Source organism: Hypanus sabinus, chromosome 27 (genome assembly GCF_030144855.1).
Source record: "Hypanus sabinus isolate sHypSab1 chromosome 27, sHypSab1.hap1, whole genome shotgun sequence".
Lineage (NCBI taxonomy): Eukaryota > Metazoa > Chordata > Chondrichthyes > Myliobatiformes > Dasyatidae > Hypanus > Hypanus sabinus.
The window spans coordinates 41975918-41998169 of NC_082732.1; the positions used below are offsets into that span (position 1 = coordinate 41975918).

The window sequence follows — 22252 nt, forward strand, 5'->3', positions numbered from 1 at the left end:
GAATTCATTGCGACAGACGGATGTGGAGGTCAAGTCATTGGGTATATTTAATGTGGAGGTTGACAGGTTCTTGATTAACAAGGGTGTCAAAGGTTACTGGGAGAATGCAGGGAAATTAAGTTGAGAAGGAAAATAAATCAGCCATGATAGAATATTAGAGAAGATTCAATGGGCTGAATGGCCTAATTCTGCTCCTATGTCCTCTGGTCTTTATGGTGTAAGAGGCATTCAGTTTGGAGGTGGGCACAGTTTCTTCAGGGGATCTTGAAAGAGGAGTGAAAGAAGCTGGCAGTTTGAGAGGAGGAATTGTAATGTACTGGGGAAATGGGCCTTTGGTGAAGTAGAGTGGAGAGGGGGTGTGGGCAACTGGTAATTGGGAATTGGTTTATTATCGTCACATGTACCCAGGTTCATTGAAAAACTTTTGTTTTTCACGCCATCCATACAGATCGTATCGGACAATAAGCATATTGAGGTGGAACACAGGAAACGCAGGAGCAGAATGCGGAAAGCAGGTACCAGAGTGACAGAGGAAGTACGGTGCAGACAGACAAGACAGAATGGAGCAGTGATTCAGAGTGAGGGGTGGTCAGAATCAAAATCGGAATCACGTTTACTATCACTGACATGTGTTGTTAAATTTGTTGTTTTCTGACAGCAGTACAATGCAATACATTACAATCACCATAAATTACAATAAGAAGAAAATTAAAAATGTAGTCCAAATTGAGAGCAAAAATAGTGAGGTAGTGTACATGGGTTCATTGTCCATAAATCTGATAGCGGAGGGGAAAAAGCTGTTCCTAAAACATTGAGTGTGTGTCTTCAGGCTCCTGTACCTCCTCCCTGATGGTAGCAATACGAAGGGGGCTTGTCCTGGAAGACAAAGCTCCTTACTGATGGATGTTGCCTTTCTGAGGCATCATCTCTTGAGGATATCCTCTCCATAGATGCTGCCTGACCTGCTAAGTTCCTCCAGCATTTTGTGTGTGTTCCTCTGGATCTGCAGCATCTGCAGAATCTCTCCAGTGTTTATAAAAATTACTATAATTTACAATAAGAAATACAGAAAAAGTGCAAAAAGAGAGCAAGGTAGTGCTCACAAGTTTATGGACCATTCAGGAAGCTGATGGCAGAGGGGAAGGAGCTGTTCTGCATCATTGTCTGAAATGGAGGGGCCGCTGCACAGGATCACAACAAGCATCAGACACAGCCGGCTCCGTCATGGGCACTTGCCTCCTCAGCTTCGAGGACGTGCCTCAAAAAGGAGGCGTCCATCATTAAGGATGCCCATCACCCAGGATGTGCCCTCTTCTCATTGGTACCTTGAAGGAGGAGATACAGGAGCCTGAAGACACACACTTGATACTTTAGGTACAGTTCTTCCCCTTCGCCATCAGATTTCTGAATGGACAGCGAACTCATACGCACTACCTCAATATATATTTTTGCTCTCTTTTGCTCTACTTATTTAATTTAAATATATTTACTATTGTAAGTTATATTTTCTTTATTATTATGTCTTGCACTATACTGCTGCCATAGCAACAAATTTCACAACATATGCCAGTGATAGTAAACCTGTTTCTGATTCTGATTCAGGCTCCTGTACCTCCTCTCTCCTCCTCCCAACTTGTGGTGTGAAAGATGGCTGCAGCAGGTATGCACTAGGCTTAAGGGTGAACAGTACAAAGAGCATACACACCACAGCCATTTGCTATGAAAAATAGTGCAAGCATGCTTTAGACTCTGCTTCCAGCACCCAGTGCTGCTGACGCCAGTGGAGTTGAAGAGGGAATGTCCCGCATGGTGAGGGTCCTTCCGAACGGATGTTATGTCAGGAAACTCTCCAGCGATGTCCACCCGGGGTGTGTGTGTGTGTGTGTGTGTGTGTGTGTGTGTGTGTGTGTGTGTGTGTGTGTGTGTGTGTGTGTGTGTGTGTGTGTGTGTGTGTGTGTGTGTGTGTGTGTGTGTGTGTGTGTGTGTGCGCGTGCACAGACATATCCTTTGTTACTAGCGCACAAAGGAATTTAAAATGCACACAAAAGGTTGTCACTATAAAACCATAAACCCATAAAACATAGGAGCAGAATTAGGCCATTTAGCCCATTGAGTCAGCTCCACCATTTCATCATGGCTGATCCCATTCAACCCCATACACTTGACCTGATGCCCCGATCAATTAGGTATCTATCAGCTTCCACTTTGAATATACCCACAGACTTGGCCTTACTTACTGTCTGTGGCAGAACATTCCACACTTTCCCCACTCTCTGGCAAAAAAAGTTCCTCCTTACTTCCATTTAAAAGGTCACCTCTCAATTTTGAGGCTGTGCCCTCTAGTTCTGGATACCCCCACCATAGGAAACATCCTTACCACATCCTCCTTATCTGGACCTTTCATCATTCGGTAGGTTTCAATGAGATTCCCACACATTCTTCCAAATTCCAGTGAGTACAGGCCCAAAGCTGCCAAATGCTCCCCATACGTTAACCCCTTCAGTCCTGGAATCATCCTCATGAACTTCCTCAGGACTCTCTCCAATGATAATACGTCTTTTCTGAGATAAGGGGCCCAAAGCTGCTGGCAATACTCCAAGTGTAGCCTGACTGGCCTTATAAAGCTTCAGCACTATACCTCTACTTCCTTTTCGTGTTAAGTATATTTCACAAATCATACGCAATTGCATTTCCTTTTCTAGTTTCTGATGCAGATAGTGTCGATAAAGTGGAGTTTGTGATGACTTGTCTGCAGATTTTAGAAAATTAATTCATACTGTTTTCATTGAAGAAATTATTGATTCACTATATTGAATTCCAAAGAACCAGAGAGTGTGAAGCACAAAAGAACTGCTAGTTCATTTAAAGCAGAATGGGTTAATCAAACAGTGGAAACTGCTACACTGAAAGCTTGTGACGTCAGGAACATGCAGTTATGAGAAATATTCATGTACAGTACAGACACTGGTGTTACCTGAGTGTATTGTTGTGATGCAAAAGTTTGGAGAATTTGCAGGTGGGAAGAAATGGAGGGATGTTTGGAAACTTGAATTTTTAAAGCGTCATTTAGCAAGCAATTCCACTTAAAAATTCTGTGCGCTAAATGTTGATGTCACTGGGCAAAAACGTGCACAGTTCAAGAATTATGTACACACTGATCATTACAAATTAGAGGGAACATTGCTCTCTGGTTGTCCATCAGTGATTTGTGGGTTCCCTCCAGAGTGTCAACCCAGTGTAGTACTGAGGGAATGCTGCCACAGGCTCAGAGAGGCTGGGCATTGGATAGAGTGTTAAACCAGACGGTGACTCTTGAAGGCACAAAAGATTCCTTGGTGCAACTTCAGAGAAGAGGAGAGGGGTTAATCCTAGACCCGGACAAATAGCTATCCCCCCGGCAATTGGTAATCCAATCAAATCAGTAGTAACGCACACAAATGCTGGAGGGACTCCGCAGGAGAAGCAGCATCTGTGGGTGGGAATAAACAGTCGATGTTTCAGGTCGAGACCCTTCTTCAGAATTGGAAAAAAAGGGGAACGAAGCCAGAATAAAAAAGTGAGGTGAGTGGAGAAGGAGGACAAGCTGGCAGGTGATAGGTGAAGCCAGGTGTGTGGGGGAAGGGAATGAAAGTAAAAGTCGGGAGGGGATTGGTGGGAAAGGTAAAGGGCTGAAGAAGAAGGAATCTGATAGGAGAGGAGAGTGGACCATGGGGGAAAGGCGGGAGGAGGGGATGCCTGGGGGGGGGGGGGGGGTCATAGGCAGGTGAGGAGAAGAGGTGAGAGGCCAGAGTAGGTGAATTGAAGAAGAGGGAAAAGGGAGCGAAAAAACATTAAAATTAATGGAAGTTGGAGAAATCAAAGTTCATGCCACCAGTTTGGAGGCTACTTAGATGGAATGTGAGGTGTTGCTCCTCCAAAACCCAAGAGTGACCTCATCATGGCAGAAGGGGAGGTCATGAGAATGGGAATAAGAATAGGAAATAAAATTATGGGGCACTGGGAAATCCTGTTTTTTGAAGGTGGAGCAGAGGTGCTCCCAAAGTGATCCCCCAATCCGTGGCGGTTTCCAATCCCCGACTTATACACTGTATTTCAGATTAGCTCGCTGGATGGAAACTGTTTCGGTACATTCTCATACAACCAGTACGAGGCATTGAGTGGGTGGATAGCCAGAGACCTTCCCACAGCACGGAAATGGCTGACTTGAGAGGGAATAATTTCAAGGCAACTGGAGGAATGAGGTGGTGGGTGAGGCAGATGGATTTAAGAAACTCCTAGATAGGCACGTGGATGATAGGAAAAGTGGAGGGCTATGCGGGAGGAAAGCGTTAGATTGACCTTGGAGTAGGTCAAAAGTTTGGCACAACACACAGTCATAGAGTCATAAAGCTCTACAGCACTAAGTGGGCCTTTTGGCCCATCTAGTCAGTGCCAAACTATATTCTGCTTAGTCTTAATGACCTTCACCTGGACCATACACCTCCCATCCTTGGACTTATCCAGACTTCTCTTAAATGTTGAAATCAAACCTGCATCTGATATGATGGGCCAAAGAAGGCCAATACTGTGCTCTACTGTTCGATGTTCTATGCTCTCTGTTCTACTTAACCCCAGCCTAATCCCAGGACAATTTACAATGACCAATTGACTTACTGACCGATACACCTTCAGACGGTGGGAGGAATCCGGAGCACCCGGAAGAAAACTCGAGCAAGCACGGTATGAATATACAAACTCCTTACACACAGCACCGGAAGTGAGCTCTGAACATTGGAACTCCTTGAGCTGTAATAGTGTCACGCTAATTTTTGCTTGGGTGAATCCCACACGTAGCTCAAGACTTAACAGTGTTTCGAGAAGTTTGCTAAACTTTACAAAATAGATGGTATTTTTTAAATTTATTTGGATATACAGCACGCTAACAGGCCCTTCTAACCCAAAAACCAATTAACCTGCTAGCCTTTACATCTTGGGAATGTGGGAGGAAACCGGAAGTAAATCCATGTAGTCAGGGGAGGACATACAAACTCCTTACAGACAATGGTGGGAGTTGAACCCATATTGTTGGCGCTGTAAGAGCCTTACTGTAACCGCTACGCCACTGTGCTGACCAAAAATCTTATTTATACCTCTTCTGCCATTGGCAGTTTGAAACTAAAATTGTCTCCGCTCAGTTTGGAACTGGGGATGAACTTCGGTGAACGTGATGACCACTAAACTACAGAAACTTCATGAAAGGATTTTTATCTCAGTTAACTAGCGATGGATTTGAATCCCTCTTATAGAACACTTCTGTATCCTGCTGCCTGTTCTGTGCCCTTCCAGAGTTCTGCAAGTTGGACCTGCAAAACGTCGTTGCATTTAGCACAAAGGCCAGAGTGAAGCCTGACAGAGAATTTAACCCTTTAGGCCCGCCGCACTTCATTGCTCTGTATTGTGGTTCTCCCCTGGGTATTTTTGTCAGGCAAAGCCTTTGAAATTAAATTGAAATAAGATGTCCATCTGTTAGTTGAATAACAGTCAAGATCTGAGTTCTTTAAATCCTTATTATTCACTGATTATCCTTTTCAGTCACTTAGATCAGTAAATGAAGAATCCGCCGCTGGATTACTGACAGACGATTGCATCTCCAAAAACCGTCAAGTAGGACCTTAGCCTTTGGCTGAGGGTTTTCAATCCTGACTGACCTCCTGGGTTAGTGAGGTGCCTTTATAAAGTGACAGCAGACAAATATTCGCTACTCCTCTTACATTCTGTCCCACCAGCCCCGCTCACGCCCTCTCCCCCACCCTCCCTCTGACCCCTCCACCCTCCCTGAGTTTTACCCTTTAAGTAAAAACTGGGTAAATGGAGAGGCAGGGTTTAAAAAAATAACCAGAGGGTGTTGGGGGTGGGGGGGGGGGGTGCAGAATCAAATCCTTGTGCTTTCCGTCTCAGTGACAACAGACTTCAAACGTCTCTCTGAATAACCAACCAGAGCGAATAAAAGATGAAATTCAGTCCATTAGTTACACGGTCGGCTTTGTCAGTGCCTGTGTTAAATGGGTTCTTTAAAGCGGGGGATAGAAAAGAGAGGGAGCGCAAGACCTGCCAAAAAGTGCATTTGGTTGAATTAACTCTGAATAAATTGAGGCCTATTCATCAGCATTGTGTCACAGCTCTCTCTCACTGGAACCACAAAGGCAATAGTTATATATTTACAACACTCAGAACAATTTGATCTCACCAATTAAATTAATACCATAACATGAACCCAGACGGCAACAATACCAGCACCAAATGAGCAGCAACGAAGGGACTTGGCGTACGCAGAACAGGCTGACATGTCCAATGACCCAATCCTCTTTCAGCGTAGGTTTGCTGTGTGTTCCCACCACCCCCCCCCCCACCCCAGAGAGTGCCGATTAATTCCAGTGACCCTGCAGGATTTTGCCCGCCCTGTGCTCTTTCACCCTGGGGGCTTCACAGGTTAACCGGGGCATCACAGGTTAACCCAGGCCTCCCCTCAGCTGAAGAGGTAACCAAAGCAAGGGGGAGGGAAGTGGAAGATGGTTTAGCTTTCGGTTGAGAGGTTAAAATGTTTTTCACTGTATCTTGGTATATATGACAATACAACGTCAATTTAGCAATTAATTTACCGCCCGTCACTGCACTTTATACATAATTAGACCATAGGCACAGAACCAGAATTGGGCCATTCGGTCCATCCAAGTCTACTTCACCATTCCATCATGGCTGATTTATTATCCCTCTCAAGCCCATTCTCCTGCCTTCTCCCTGTAACCTTTGACACCCCGTTTGATCAAGAACCTTTTAACCTCTGCTTTAAGTATACACAATGACTCGGCCTCCACGGTCATCTGTGGCAATGAATTCCACAGATTCTCCACCCTCTTGCTGAAGAAAATTTTCCTCATCTCTATTCTAGATGGACATCTCTCTATTCTGAGGTGGTTTCCTCTGGTCCTAGACTCCCCCGTTATAGGAAACATCCTCTCCAAGTCCACCCTATCTCGGCCTTTCAATATTCAATAGATTTCAATGAGATCCCCACTCATTCTTCTAAACAGCGGGTACAGACCCAGAGTCATCAAGCACACCTCATACATTAACCCTTTCATTCCTGGAATCATTCTCATGAACCTCCTCTGGATCCTCTTCAATGCCAACACACTTTTTTTAGATAAGGGCCAAAAATTGCTCACAAACTGACCAATGCCTTATAAAGACATGGAATATCTTATGGTCTCATAGCTGTCACACTTTATTCTAAATTGGTATTATATAAGGGACATATGGAACTTAGAACAATACCGCACAGTGCAGGCCCTTCGGCCCACAAAGTTGTGCCAGCCTTTTAACTGACTCAAAAGTCAATCAAACCTTCCCTCCCACTAGCCCTCCATTGTCCTATCATCCATGTGCCTATCTAAGAGTCTCTTAAATGCTCCTAATGTATCTGTCTCTACGACCATCACTGACAGAGCATTCCACACCCCCCCCCCATTCTCCGAGTTAAAAAATACCTCTGACATCCCCCATATACTTTCCTCCAAGCACCTTAAAATTATGCCCCTTTACCTCAAAATATTGTTTACAGTGTCTAACTTAGGGGTTCCCAGCCTGGGTCCACAGACCCTTTGTTTAATGGTATTAGTTAATGGCATTAAAAAGGTTGGGAACCCCTGGTCTAACTGAATAAATTGATCTATTAAGCAGTTCCCTCGTATGACAAGATGGAACCTTAACCTATTTTCACCTATTGTACATCTGTACTGCACTTTCTTTGTTGTTGTTGCACTTTATTCTGCATTCTGTTATTGTTTTACCTTGTTCTACCTCAATGCACTGTGTAACGATCAGTATGAACAGTAAGATGAGTTTTTCACTGTATCTCAGTCCATGGGACGATAATTGTCCAAGTTCAATTGCAATAATTCCTATTCCAATTTAATGAACTCTACGCTGTGTGCCATATATATTCCCCACTCTTTGAACACAGAACAGTACGGCACCAGAACAGGCCCTTTAGCCCACACTCCCTGCACCAAACAGGACAAACTAAAAGTAAAATAAAAATATAAAGGTAGTAAGGTCCTGGGTTCAGCGTCCATTCAGAAACTGGATGGTAGAGTGGAAGAAGCTGATCCTGAATCATTGAGTGTGTACCTTCAGGCTTCTGTATCTCCTTCCTGATGGAAGCAAGGCATGGCTTGGGTGATCGGGGTCCTTAATGATGTACACTACCTTTTTGAGGCATCGCTCTTTACTGTTTACATGCTGGTATGTACGGTATGTATTCATGCACATTTTAATTTCATAACCTTATCTTAACCTCTAATTTTATTTTTCTATAATTCTTTATTCTTTAGAAGTTTGTGTAGATTCAGCATGTCATCTAAGACTTTGAAAAATCTTTGAAGATGCACAGTGGAGTGTATCCTGACTGGCTGCATCACGGCCTGGTATGGAAACACCAATGGCCTTGAGTGGAAAATCCTACAGAAATTAGTGGATACCACTCAGTCCATCATGGGTAAAGCCCTCCCTGTAGTTGAGCACATCTACAAGGAACACAGTTACGGGAAAGCAGCATCCATCATCAGGGACCCCCAGCACCCAGGCCACATTCTCTTCTCACCACTGCCATCAGGAAGGAGGTACAGGAGTGTCAGGACTTACACCACCAGGCTCAGGAACAGTTATTACCCCTCAACCATTAGGCTCTTGAACCAGAGGGGAATAACTTCACTCACTTCGACTGATGATTCAGGATAAGAGTAAACAAAATATTAACAACCATTTCATCCATCAGCTTGCTCTTTCATTTTATTCTAAAGACTTCTGTTCATTAAAGTCTTTAAAGCAGAAAAAGCCAATGACAAAATGTTCTCCCTGAATGAGCTGTCCAAACCTGGTCCCACCATTGCTAAACTACTAAAGGGCTGTAGTTAGTATTTACTCTCTTATGGGTGCAACCACTTGGCCAGATGGAGCTCGTCAGCCGTGGTTGGCAGGTCATCTAAGGAAAGGGGAATTTTGATCTCAAACTCCAATGCCTTGCAGCTAAACCCTCTCATAGGGAACTTGTCGAGGGAAAAATCCAAAGCTGGGGAGTCTAAGGCAGTCCTACATTGAGTTCAACATTGAACTGCGGTGTCACTGATGCCAAACTGTATCGGTCTCTTCCCTTCGATTCATCAGCATGGAGTGGAGGAGCATTCTTCCTGGGTAACAGCTCGCTTTCCATATTGTGCTGCCCTGGCTTGCAGACAATGCAGGACTCAACCTCCATGATGGACCCCGATCAGGGACGGCCTCGGACCATTGGGATTGGCCAGTCAATAGTTATGCTGGAACACTTAACTCTGAAACTTAGCAGTATACTTAAAAGAACACACACACACTCACACACAAAAATGGACTTCATGGATATTTTGTTTGCCTCCCCACAATAACTCCCAATTGAATATCTTATTTACATTCTAAAGAAATTTAAAGGAATGGGAAAAAGGATACGAAGCAAGAGTGGGGCTGGTTCCACTCAATGAAAATCGGCCCACAAGCAATCCTTAACAAGGCAGTGAATAAACCAGAGAATGGCAATGAGTTTTTAATTGGTGACACATTATATTTATCAAACTGACAGTGAAGATACCAACAACAGTGCTTCGTGTTTTGTATTATCCATATACATTACTGGCTTTGAGTCTTTTCGCAGTCTATTCATGGGCTCCTATCAATTGTGGTTACCATGTGTGAAAAGAGTGAAAACATAATAATCAAACGACAGGCTGAATGATAACACTGAATTATTCATTAGGGTTCTTAAAGTCTCAGATAAATCAAATCTTCAACAAAAGGCTCTCTTTGTCCAGAACTCTCAATGTGCGGCAGTGTAAAACCCCCCAGAATAAAACACCTCCTTTCAGGCACGTTTGCCCTCGGTGTCCACAGCTATATGGCAGAGTTATTAAGAAACATTTAATATTTGTAACCTAATCACAAAAGCAGGGAAAGTACATTTTGTGGGATACTGTTTTTTTGGGGGAGATTCTTTACATTTATTGACGTGGGAATAATCCAAATAGACGTTTCTGTGAGAAAGGGACAAGGGAAGTGTTTGAGACTTTATGCAAAAGGATTTTGTCACAAACACCCACTGATGTGCAAGAATTTGGATGAGAAATTGAATGTTTTCTAAGCTCACATCAACCTAGAAGTTCACTCAGTGGCCACTTTAGTAGATACCTCCTATACTTAATACTGGCCGGTGGCATAGTGTCATCAGTGCTGGACTTTGGGGCAGAAGGTCCTGAGTTCAAATCCAGCCATCGCACGCTTTCCATCTGTGCTGGGTTGAGCACCGAGCTAACAACTTGACAGAGTGTACGTACGTTTGTGGCCTTCTGCACACCACTGAGTTTGAGTTACTGCCACCTTGAACAAGTCTCCTCTGTCATTGACCTCATTAATAAAGCATTTTCACCATAAGGAGGTTTTTTTGTTCTTCACACCATCCTATGTAAATGCTACAAACTCTTGTGAAAATCCCAGGAGATCAGCATTTTCTGAGATACTCAAACCACCCTGTCTGGCACCAACAATCATTCCACAGTCAAAGTCACTTAGATCACATTTCTTCCCTGTTCTGATGTTTGGTCTGAACAACAACTGAACCTCTTGACTATGTCTGCATGCTTTCATGCATTGAGTTGCTGCTACATGATTGTCTAATTTTGTATTTGCATTATTGATTAGATATACAGGTGTAATGAATAAAGTGGCCACTTCACTGAGTGCAAGTGATTGAAATTATTGGATTCTTAACAGGCATTTACACACAAGGGCTACTGCTGTGTCCTGATTTGTGAGTATCACCTCACAGGGTTGGAGACAGATGATTTGGAAATTGGGGAAAGGGAGGTGGAGCAAAGTTAAGATGGTGCTAAACGGTGACTCCTTTGCTTGCATCTATGGAAACAGCTCTATTTCCACCTTTAATATCTTTATTTTTCCCTTTCAGCGTTCTTTTGAAGACCCTGACCTGGAGTTACACACTGACTTTGGCTCTTTGTGGGAAAGAGATCCGTTCTCGGGGTTTCAGGACTAGCTGTTGTTTGGCACACCAAGGGTTCGGCCTGAGAGTCCGGCTTGGATTTGGAAACCTAAAATCTTGGGGCTCTGGAGACAGTCGGATTGAGACTCGGTGTCACGACAGAACCGTGTGTCATCGGGGAGTCGGAATATCTACAGAGAAAAGGCACAGCTCATTCAACATATCCTCATAAGACATGGTCTCTAATCCAGGCAGCAAGCTGGTCAGTAAATCTCCTCTGCACAGATGTCACCATATACAACCCTGAGATTCATTTTCCTGGTGTGGGCATTCACATTACAACTAAGAAATATAATGGAAACAATGAAAAGCCACCCACAAACAAAAACTGAAAAACAACCAATGTACAAAAGAAGACAATCTGTACAAATGTGAAAAAAGACTGTAGATATAAGGTTCCCAATCTTTATCATGCCATGGACCAATACCATTAAGCAAAGGTCAGTGGGCCCCAGGTAGATGAAAACCCAAGCTACTGAATGAACTCTGGGATACAAGAGATTGTAGCTGTCCTAATGAATAACCTCAACCTGAAACATTAGCTCTACATTTCCATCCACAGATGGTGCTTGGCCAGCTGAATTCTTCCAGTTTCTGGCTTATTTGACGTTTTTGGGTCAGCGTCCTAATAAAGGGTATCAACCCTAAACATTGACAATTCCTTTCCCTCCACTGATGCTGCTGGACCTGCTCAGTTCCTCCAGCATTTTCCTTGTTGCAGGCTCTTGTGTCTCCTAGCTGTGGGAGCCAGATGGAGAGATGATACTCTGCTTCTGAACAACAAACAGCAAACAACATCAGAATAGGGTGTGGTCCTCAAAGACCTTCAGAAAGGGCAAGTCAGGAGAACACACACCAGTCTGCGTTGAGGGGTCAGCAGTGGAGAAGGTTAGCAGCTTCTCAACATCTCCAAGAACCTGCCCAGTTTTTATTACTGTATCATGAATTGCACTGCACGGCTGTTGCAAAACAACAAATTTCATGACATACGTCGGTGACAATAAATCCAATTCTAATCCTAAAGCGGAGTTTCTCTTTGGACAGCGGCCTGCCCACCAACAAGGACATATATACAGGAAGGTGCTGGAAAAGGGCCAGTTACATCATGAAGGATCCCACCCACCCTGCTCACAGACCGTTTGTCCCACTCCCATCAGGGGGGAGGCTACGTAGCATCCACACCAGGACCACCAGACTCAAAATCAGTTACTTTCTCCAAGCAGTAAGGCTGATCAACACCTCCACCCACTAACCCACCCCTCCACACCCCCAACCACCACTACTGTATCATTTCCTGTCAGGATTCACCTTACGTACAGACACTCCTGTGCCTAGTGTCGCTCTATGGACATACAATCAAACTATGTATATAAGCTATTTATCTATTTATATTTATTGTGCTTTTAAAATTCTATTCTTTATCTTACTGTGTTTTTTTTTGTGCTGCATTAGATCCAGAGTAACAGTTATTTCATTCTCCTTTACACTTGTGTGCTGGAAATGACATTAAACAATCCTGAGATTAAACAACCTTGTAGACTTGCTAAACGGCGCGTTCGAACTTAATCCCTTGCATCGCCCGTGGGTTCAGAATGAAATTAATTCCACGCACTGGGAAGTCTGCAAGGCAGAGCTGTATTTGAAAGAAGATACATTAACTTGAAATCAAAAGCAATAATAGGTCTTGGTAGAAACCAGACACAAAACTCATTGCCTGGTTACTGTCTAAATGCTGCTTTTCTCTCCCCTACAGTGCGTAGAAGAGTTCGGAGATTAGCACCCGGTCACTTGAATGAAACTTTCACGTAAGTAACCAAAAGGTTGTTTTACATTGCACGTGCTACGTTTGCTTTGTGGTTATTAACATTTCCAGAACTCTCCGCTAATCCTTTGTTAGTCTAAGGTTCCCCCCCCCCCCACCCCAAGCGAGCAAAAGTACACTTTTTCTATATAAAAAAGCTGAGATCAGGAGAAGGAGGGAAATAAGAGGTGAAGGGGGGGGGGGGAAGAGAAAGCTAATGAAATATTTAAGATTTTCATTGCTGACAAAGGGGTTTCTTGCTGCTTTGTCGGGGGAGTCTGTGGAAGTGAAACAAAACAGCAGGTTGCTGTAGTGGCGGGGTCGCTCCATATTGATGGGAGCTGTGTGAGTATTGGTCACAGCTGTGCAGAATTTTACTTCCGTCTGGGGTACCAGCCTATTGCCTTTGTCGGGCATTGTGAGTAGCACAGAGCGCCAATTTTACACAAAGTTGATTGCAACCTCTAGATCTTTGTTGCCTCTGTGAGAAAGAGTGACACTGTGATGAATTCCCCCCACCGCTGGGTCACATAATGCAGTGGGGGCTTCGACTCAGAAGGACCTCATCCGTCCCACCGTGTCGCCTGATTATTTCTTACTAAACGATCGTGATTTATGAATCTTCCCCGCATTCAGCATATGCGACTCTGGGTCCTATAATCGGCCTCTGCTTTCATTAATGTACCAGCCAGCAGTGGAGATGGTGGGGGTGGATACCGCGGAATAGAAAAGTGCACCTCATTCAGAAGGGATTTTATGGCATTTACACCACATCAAAGGTGCGGCATTACGCGGTGAATGCGATGCTCTGGTCAATTTCAGTTCAAGGCTCACTCAGAGAACAATCTCTGAATGGGAGAAAGGAATAACCGGGAAACCGACGGGGAGGATGTGTGTGTATTGTCGTGCTGGCGGTAGGAATGAGTCAGACACAGCTTGGGAAAGGGTCTACACCCTCACATACAGATTTATTTATCACATCTACACTCAGTAGCTACTGTACCTCTGCCTAATAAAGAGGCCATTGAGTGTATTTTCATGGTCTTCAGCTGCTGTAGCCCAGCCCAGTGTCGTGCGTCCGGAGTTATTCTTCTGCACACCACTGCAGTAACGTGTGGTTTTGTGAGTTACTGTCAGCTGGAACTGGCCTGGCCGTTCTCCTCTCACCTCTCTCATTCACCCACAGACTTCCTGCTCTGCTCACTAGATGGTTTTTATTTCACACACCTCTCTCTGTAAACTCTATAAATACTGTGCCTGGAAGTCCCAGGAGATCAGCAGTTTCTGAGATAGTCAAACCATGAATCATTCCACAGTCACGATCACTTTCATGACATTTCTTCCCCATTCTGATGTTTGGTCTGCACACCAACTGAACCTCTTGACCATGTCTACATGCTTTTATGCATTGAGTTGCTGCCATATGATTGGCTAATTGGATATTTGCATTAACGAGCAGGTGTATGTGTGTACCTAATAAAGTGGCCACTGAGTTCACATCGAAATACAGCAGTAGTTGTGACCAAGTGAGGGGAGGGGGAAGCCGTTTGCCTCTTCCACCCTTTCGTCTCGGCGTGAAACATTAACTGTTTGTTCCCCTCTGTAGATGCTGGCTGACCTGCTGAGTTCCTCCATCATTGGTACCAACACAGCATTCGCTCAATACTTGGCGGAACAATCCCCGTACACCCATCCCACCCTCCCACACATTGTTCAATCCCAGAATAGGCCAACTTCAGCCTCCATTCGCAGGCACCGGGGCCTCAACTTTCCCAGTGCATTCTCAGGGATTTGCAGATTTGAGGCTTTGGCCCTCAGTCGGGGCCAATGTTTGGCCCTCGGGCCTTGATTTTCGGTATCGACCTTGGACTCAGATGATGATGAATGAGGACCCTGGATGAGGGCCCAAACACTAGGCCTCAAATGCTGGACTCGCTTATGACAGGACCCCAAAAACTAGGCCTCAAACCCTGGACTCACTTTATGACTGAACCCTGACAACTAGGCCTCAAATTCTCGACTCACCTTTGATGGGCTCCCGAAAGCTAAACCTTGAACTCTGTTCAGCCCACACTGTTGGTTATTAAACACAGAGCCGAGTTTTAGATATACTTAGAGTCTGGCCTGTTCTCTAATTCCGCCACATCCCTGTCCCTAAACCCTAACCTAACTCTCAACTCCCCTCTCTGTCTCCAAGTCTGCCCACAAGCCTAATTGATGCTCTGTGGGCATTTATTAATACAACAATCTCCTGCTGGCACTTCTCTGCTTCTTCAGCTGGGGTAATGCCCTGAACACAAACCCTTGGACTGTATTGTATGGAGAGGGGCCACGGGCCATCATCCCCATGACATCTGAAACTGCTGCCATGGGCAGTCTTGTGAAGAAGCTATTTGGCTCGCTGGCTTTCACCAGTCAGTTCATTGAGTTGCAACATTGCAATTGTGGAAGATGTTGGTGAGGCCACTTTTTAGAAAGAAAGGAATATTAGTTTTGTCACATGTATGTTAAAACACAGTGAAATGCATCATTTGTGTCAATGGCCAGTCTGAAGATGTGCTGGGGGCAGCCATGCTTCTGAATAACATAGTATTCTGTGTATATAGTTGAGATGCATTTTATATTGAGTTGGTTTATAGCTAAGCAAGGAGGAATGTTGTCTATTTAATATTTGAGTAATATTATAAATGTTTTGCTTGATTAAACATTCTTATTCATTGAAATAATTCATGATGTATAAGTATGTGAATGGCATACGTTATCACATCACCATGTCATACGTGCACATCTTGCTTAAATAAAAACAAAGTTAGGCTCACATTCCTGACTTCCTTGTTTTCCTTTCAACTAGTTTTTATATTTTGGAGTAATAAAATAGAACAGAATTGAACTCTGAACTCCATCGCCCTGAGATGTAATAGTGTCGTGCTAACTACTACGCTACCCAAGGAGATTGAGGAGTGACCTAATGGAGGTGGATAACATCATGAGCATAGACAGGATGAAATCATATAGTCTTTGTCCCCCAGAGAGGGGGAGTTGAAGATCAGAAGCCAGAGATTAAAGAAGGTCCTCAGGAAAAGCTTCTGCAAGCAAACAATAGTGTTTATTTGGAATGAGCTGTCAGAAATCGTGGTTGAGGCAGGCACATTAGCATTATCTAAATGCCATCTAGTTAAGTACATGATGGGAGGGGTTAAGAGGGCTACAGGCCGAATGTGAGCAGATGGGACCAGCTGACTGGGCATCACAGTCAGCATGGAGGAGATGGGCCAAAGGGCCTGTCTCTCTACTCTGTGACTATGACCCTGAGATTTTGGAATTGTTTTCCTCAAAGAGCAACCGAAGCAGAGACTTTTTGGATGACATTTTAGGCGCCAGGTCAGGATGTTGGGGCTGGAGGCAAGGGCCAGGCCGTTTACTCCAATCTGCTCTGACTTAAGGGTCCATGGACAAACTCTTTGTGGACTTCAGTTCAGAGTGCTATTTGCTTGCATGATCTTTTCCCCTCTCTGTACATCGATGGTTGTCTTTTTGTTAAATGTTTCTTTTTAGGTTTTGTAGATGGCATCTATTTCGATATGTTTGTTTACAGAATTATCAGAAGATCCAAAGAGATGCGAGCCAATAGAATTCAAAGATCAACTGAAGGGGTAGCCAATCAGGACCAAGGCAAGTGAACAGTGGGGGCACTCCCGGAGAGAAACACCAACAACTGTGTACTGAGCATATTACCTCAACTAATGATGAAATGTCTGCAAGTTCAATGCTGAGCTTAGCGAGTACCACAGCATCAAACGCCTCAGACTGAGCTACCAATATTCACCACATCCTAAAGTTAATCTTTTATCACAGGCACATAGCATCAGATAAGCAGTGTTCACAGGAAAAAAAACACAAATTAAACAATTTGTAAGATTCCGGTAAAATAATTTCCCTCCCTGCATTCCCACTCTGACCTTTTACCTCTTCTCGTATGCCAATCACTTTCCCCTGGGTCCCCCTCCTGCTTTCCCTTCTCCCACGGTCCACTCTCCTCTCCCATCAGATTTCTTCCTCTCCAGCCCTTTACCTTTCCTACCCTCTTGGCTTCACCTATCACCTACTAGTTATCCTCCTTCCTTTCCTCCCACCATTTTATTCTAGAATCTTCCCCCTTCCTTTTCAGTCCTGAAGAAGGTTTTGGCCTGGAACAACGACTGTTTATTCGCTTCTATAGATGCTGCCTGACCTGCTGAGTTCCTCCAGCATTTTGTGTGTATTGCTTTAAACAACGCATACAGTTTTTACAAGATTGAACACGAGTAGCACAAAATTTTAATAACTATTCTCCTTATTTCTGCAGTTTATCAAAGATGAAAAAGATTAACTTTTTTTTGTCATTGGCACTTCATTGTAAAATTCATTGTTTATGCCAACAACCAGCACAGTATGAGGATGTGCTGGGGCCAGCCCAGAAGTGTCCTCACACTTCTGTCACCAACATAGCATGTCCACAACTCACTAATCCTCATTCAAACGTTTTTGGAATATGGGAGGAAACTGGAGCACCCGGAGGGAATGATCATTATCATGCTGTGTATAAACCACCTGTCAAACTCTCCACATGATGACTATGTTCCTTGGCTGCAAGGTGCTTTGTGACAATACGAAAGAGCAATGGAAGATCAAGACGTTCAGTTTCTTCCCCTCTAAATCACCATCTTGACTTCTTTCCACGTTACACTCAGTGGCCACTTTATTAGGTACACTTGCCCGTTAATGCAAATATATAAACAGCTAATCATGCAGTCCTGGTCAAGAGGTTCCATTGTTGTTCAAACCCAAACATCAGAATGGGGAAGCAATGTGATCTAAGTGACCTTCACTGCGGAATGATTGTGGTGCCAGATGGGGTGGTTTGAGTATCTCAGAAACTGCTGATTTTCACACACAACAGTCTCCAGAGTTTACAGAGAATGAAGTAAAAAGCCAAAACAAATATCCAAATTACAGCAGCTCTGTGGGTGAAAACACTTTGTCAATGAGAGAGTCAGAGGAGAACGGCCAGACTGGTTCAAGATGACAGGAAGGAGACAGTAACTCATATAACCACACATGACAACAGTGGGAAAAACATCTGTGAATGCACAACACATCTACTATAGAGGTGGAAAGGTTACAGAAACAGAAGACCATGAACATACCCAGAATGGCCACTCTATTAAGTACAGGAGGTGGTCAGTAAAGAGGCCATTGAGTTTGTGCGTCTATCGTGGAATTGTAGACAGTGATATCCCTTTGCTTCATTTAAAGGGCAGTCTATCTCCTTTCTACAATTAAACTCTTTCCAAAGCCCCCTGTACCTATTTTTATTTAATATTTCTTTGTTCGACTATCATTGACTCCTCCCCAGTCCCTCGGGTCCTGAAACGAGACAGTTAATGTGTAATTGATATGCCTGAGGTAACTGGAGATGCTACAGAAACAAAGGTTTGGGGAAGGGCAGAGACGTGAGAGGATTGTCTGGCAGGAGAAGCTGCATCAGCCGTGATAATTTGGGAGATGGTTTGGCTGCAGCACATTTTCTCCATCATGCAAGTACATGCTCGCAGTATAATAGCATGCATAATAGTGATGCACTACGGCACTATTATGCTCTCTCTTTGCACTGCCCGGTTAGTTTTTACTTCTTACAGTGACTTAGAGTACTTTTTATGTATTGCACTGGATTCCCTTTGCTGAATAAGATTCACTACATACACTCAGTGAACACTTTATTCATACCTGCTATACCTAATAAAGTGGCCACTGAGTATACGTTCGTGATCTTCTGCTGCTGTAGTCCACCCACTTCAATGTTCGACTTGTGCATTCAGAGATGCTCTCTGTGCATCACTGTCGTAACATGTGGTTATTTGAGTTACTGTCAGCTTCCTGTCAGCTTGAACCAGTCTGGCCATTCTCCTCTGACCTCTCTCATTAACAAGGTATTTTCACTCACAGAGCTATTGTTCAACTTATGTTTTTGTTTCTCGCACCATTCTCTGTAAACTCCAGAGACTGTTGTGTGTGAAAGCCCCAAGAGATCAGCAGTTTCTGAGATCCTCAAACCACCTCATCTGGCACCAACAGTCATTCCATGGTCAAAGTCACTGTGATCATATTTCTTCCCTATTCTGATGTCTGAACAACAACTGAACCTCTTGACCGTGTCTGCATGCTTTTATGCATTGAGTTGCTGCCACGTGATTGGCTGATTAGATATTTGGCAATAAAGAGCAGGTGCACAGGTGGCCATTGAGTGTATACTCATTGTAACTTGGAGATTTGTTATGCATTAGACTATACTGCTGCCACAATACATCAAATTTCATGACATCTGTCAGTGATATTATGCCTGGTTATGACTCTGATTGCGATGTACACACACGTACAAACATAATGGAGTGTGGGTCCTGTCCTCCTGCACAGCTTACTGCAGTCACATTCAGTAATTGCTCTTTGTTACCCATTCAGTAACTCATGTGGAAGGTGATAAATGAGTCTGAGTAATTTCTGTGTGCGGGAATTGTTACTGAACCTTTAATAAGATTGAGTCATTGAGTCCTGCAGCTCGGAAACTGACTCATCTGTGCTGACTGAGATGTCTGTCTATGCTGGGAGCCTGGCGACAGGCATGAAAATGGAATGACCCACCTGTTGTGGCAAAGCAACGAGCTCACGAGTTTTCAAGGTTCAAAGTTCTAGTTATTGTCAAAATATGAATATGTCACCATATTCTTAAGAAGTTATTTAGACATACTGCACGATATAGTCCCTTCTGGCCCAATGAGCTGCCACGCCCAGCAACCCACTGGTTTTAACCCTGGTCTAATCACAGGACAATTTACAAGGACCTATTAACCTACTTACCAGTACGCCTTTGGACTACGGGAGGAATCCCACGCCCTTACAGGAAAGAACATACAAGCTCACTTGCAGAAGATGCCGGATTTGAACTCCGAACTCCGACACCTCAAGCTGTAATGCGTTGCACTAAACGCTACACTACCATGGTGCTCCGAGACATATATTACCCTGAGATTAATTTTCTTGCAGCCATTCATAGTAGAACCAAAAAAAAATCCCAATAGAAGAATTAAAAATTGCTCACAAATAAAGACAGATAAACATCCAATTCAAAAGAAACAAACAGCAGGAACAAAAATATCTAAACAAATCAACAAACAAATAATATTGAGAACTTGAGGAGTTGATTTCTTGAATGAGAGTCCATGGGTTGTGGAATCAGTTCAGAGTTGAGGTGAGTGAAGTTATCCATACTGGTTCAGGAGCTCGATTGTTGAAAGGTAATAATTGTTCCTGGACCTGGTGGTATGGGATCTCAGGCTCCTGTACCTTCTGCCTGATCATGGCCATGTGAAGAGGGCATCCTTCTCTGCTATAGCTTTCCTCCACCTTCTCTGCCATTGTGATGTGTCATTGTCTTTTGCCAGCTCCGCTGCTGAGGTCTTGGTTGGATGACTAGAGTCATTGCTGATGAATGTTGCTTTCTTGCTCCTCTGTAAATGTGGGGAGGTCTTTTCCTGTGATGGAATAGACAATATCCACCACTTATTGTGGGCTTTTCCATTCTTACAGTTTCTACAGTTATATTAAAAGCAAGAGGATAGTGAGGGATAAAATTGGCCCCTTAGAGAATCAGAGTGGTCAGCTATGTGTGGAACCGAAGGAGATGGGAGAGATTTTGAATGATTTCTTCTCTTCGGTATTCACTAAGGAGAAGGATATTGAATTGTCTAAGGTGTGGGAAACAAGTAAGGAAGTTATGGAACCTATGACAATTAAAGAGGTGGAGGTACTGGCGCTTTTAAGAAATTTAAAAGTGGATAAATCTCCGGGTCCTGACAGGATATTCCCCAGGACCTTGAGGGAAGTTTGTGTAGAAATAGCAGGAGCTCTGACGGAGATCTTTAATATGTCATTAGAAACGGGGATTGTGCCGGAGGATTGGCGTATTGCTCATGTGGTTCCATTGTTTAAAAAGGGTTCTAGAAGGAAGCCTAGCAATTATAGACCTGTCAGTTTGACATCAGTGGTGGGTAAATTAATGGAAAGTATTCTTAGAGATAGTATTTATAATTATCTGGATAGACGGGATCTGATTAGAAGTAGCCAGCATGGATTTGTGCGTGGAAGGTCATGTTTGACAAACCTTATTGAATTTTTTGAAGAAGTTACGAGGAATGTTGACGAGAGTAAGGCAGTGGATGTAGTCTATATGGACTTCAGCAAAGCCTTTGACAAAGTTCCACATGGAAGGTTAGTTAAGAAGGTTCAGTCGTTAGGTATTAATGCTGGAGTAATAAAATGGATTCAACAGTGGCTAGATGGGAGATGCCAGAGAGTAGTGGTGGATAATTGTTTATCGGGATGGAGGCCGGTGACTAGCGGGGTGCCTCAGGGATCTGTTTTGGGCCCAATGTTGTTTGTAATATACATAAATGATCTGGATGATGGGGTGGTAAATTGGATTAGTAAGTATGCCGATGATACTAAGGTAGGAGGTGTTGTGGATAATGAGGTGGATTTTCAAAGCTTGCAGGGAGATTTATGCCGGTTAGAAGAATGGGCTGAACGTTGGCAGATGGAGTTTAATGCTGAGAAGTGTGAGGTTCTACATTTTGGCAGGAATAATCCAAATAGAACATACAGAGTAAATGGTAGGGCATTGAGGAATGCAGAGGAACAGAGAGATCTAGGAATAACTGCATAGTTCCCTGAAAGTGGAGTCTCATGTAGATAGGGTGGTGAAGAGGGCTTTTGGAATGCTGGCCTTTATAAATCAAAGCATTGAGTACAGAAGTCGGGATGTAATGCTAAAGTTGTACAAGGCATTGGTAAGGCCAAATTTGGAATATTGTGTGCAGTTCTGGTCACCGAATTATAGGAAAGATATCAATAAATTAGAGAGAGTGCAGAGACGATTTACTAGGATGTTACCTGGGTTTCAGCAATTAAGTTACAGAGAAAGGTTGAACAAGTTAGGTCTCTATTCATTGGAGCGTAGAAGGTTGAGGGGGGATTTGATCGAGGTATTTAAAATTTTGAGTGGGATAGATAGAGTTGACGTAAACAGGCTGTTTCCATTGAGAGTAGGGGAGATTCAAACTAGAGGACATGATTTGAGAGTTAGGGGGCAGAAGTTTAAGGGAAACACGAGGGGGTATTTCTTTACTCAAAGAGTGATAGCTGTGTGGAATGAGCTTCCTGCAGAAGTAGTAGAGGCCAGTTCAGTTGTGTCATTTAAGGTAAAATTGGATAGGTATATGGACAGGAAAGGAGTGGAG

The 22252-nt window shown here is 43.7% G+C and overlaps 1 long non-coding RNA gene across 3 annotated transcripts in view; it reads left to right on the plus strand.

Annotated features, from left to right (window-relative positions):
- Window positions 1–447: 447 nt before the first annotated feature.
- LOC132382262 (uncharacterized) overlaps window positions 448–22252 on the plus strand; it is a 50417-nt gene continuing 28612 nt past the window's right edge. The window contains exons 1-4 of one of the 3 annotated variants that reach the window (XR_009508259.1): window positions 448–515; window positions 11027–11321; window positions 12873–12924; window positions 16516–17706. This is a non-coding gene — a long non-coding RNA (uncharacterized LOC132382262). Of the gene's footprint in view, window positions 516–11026; window positions 11322–12872; window positions 12925–14526; window positions 15714–16515; window positions 17707–22252 lie in introns of those variants that run through there. The other 2 variants (XR_009508257.1, XR_009508258.1) reach the window with 2 other exon arrangements.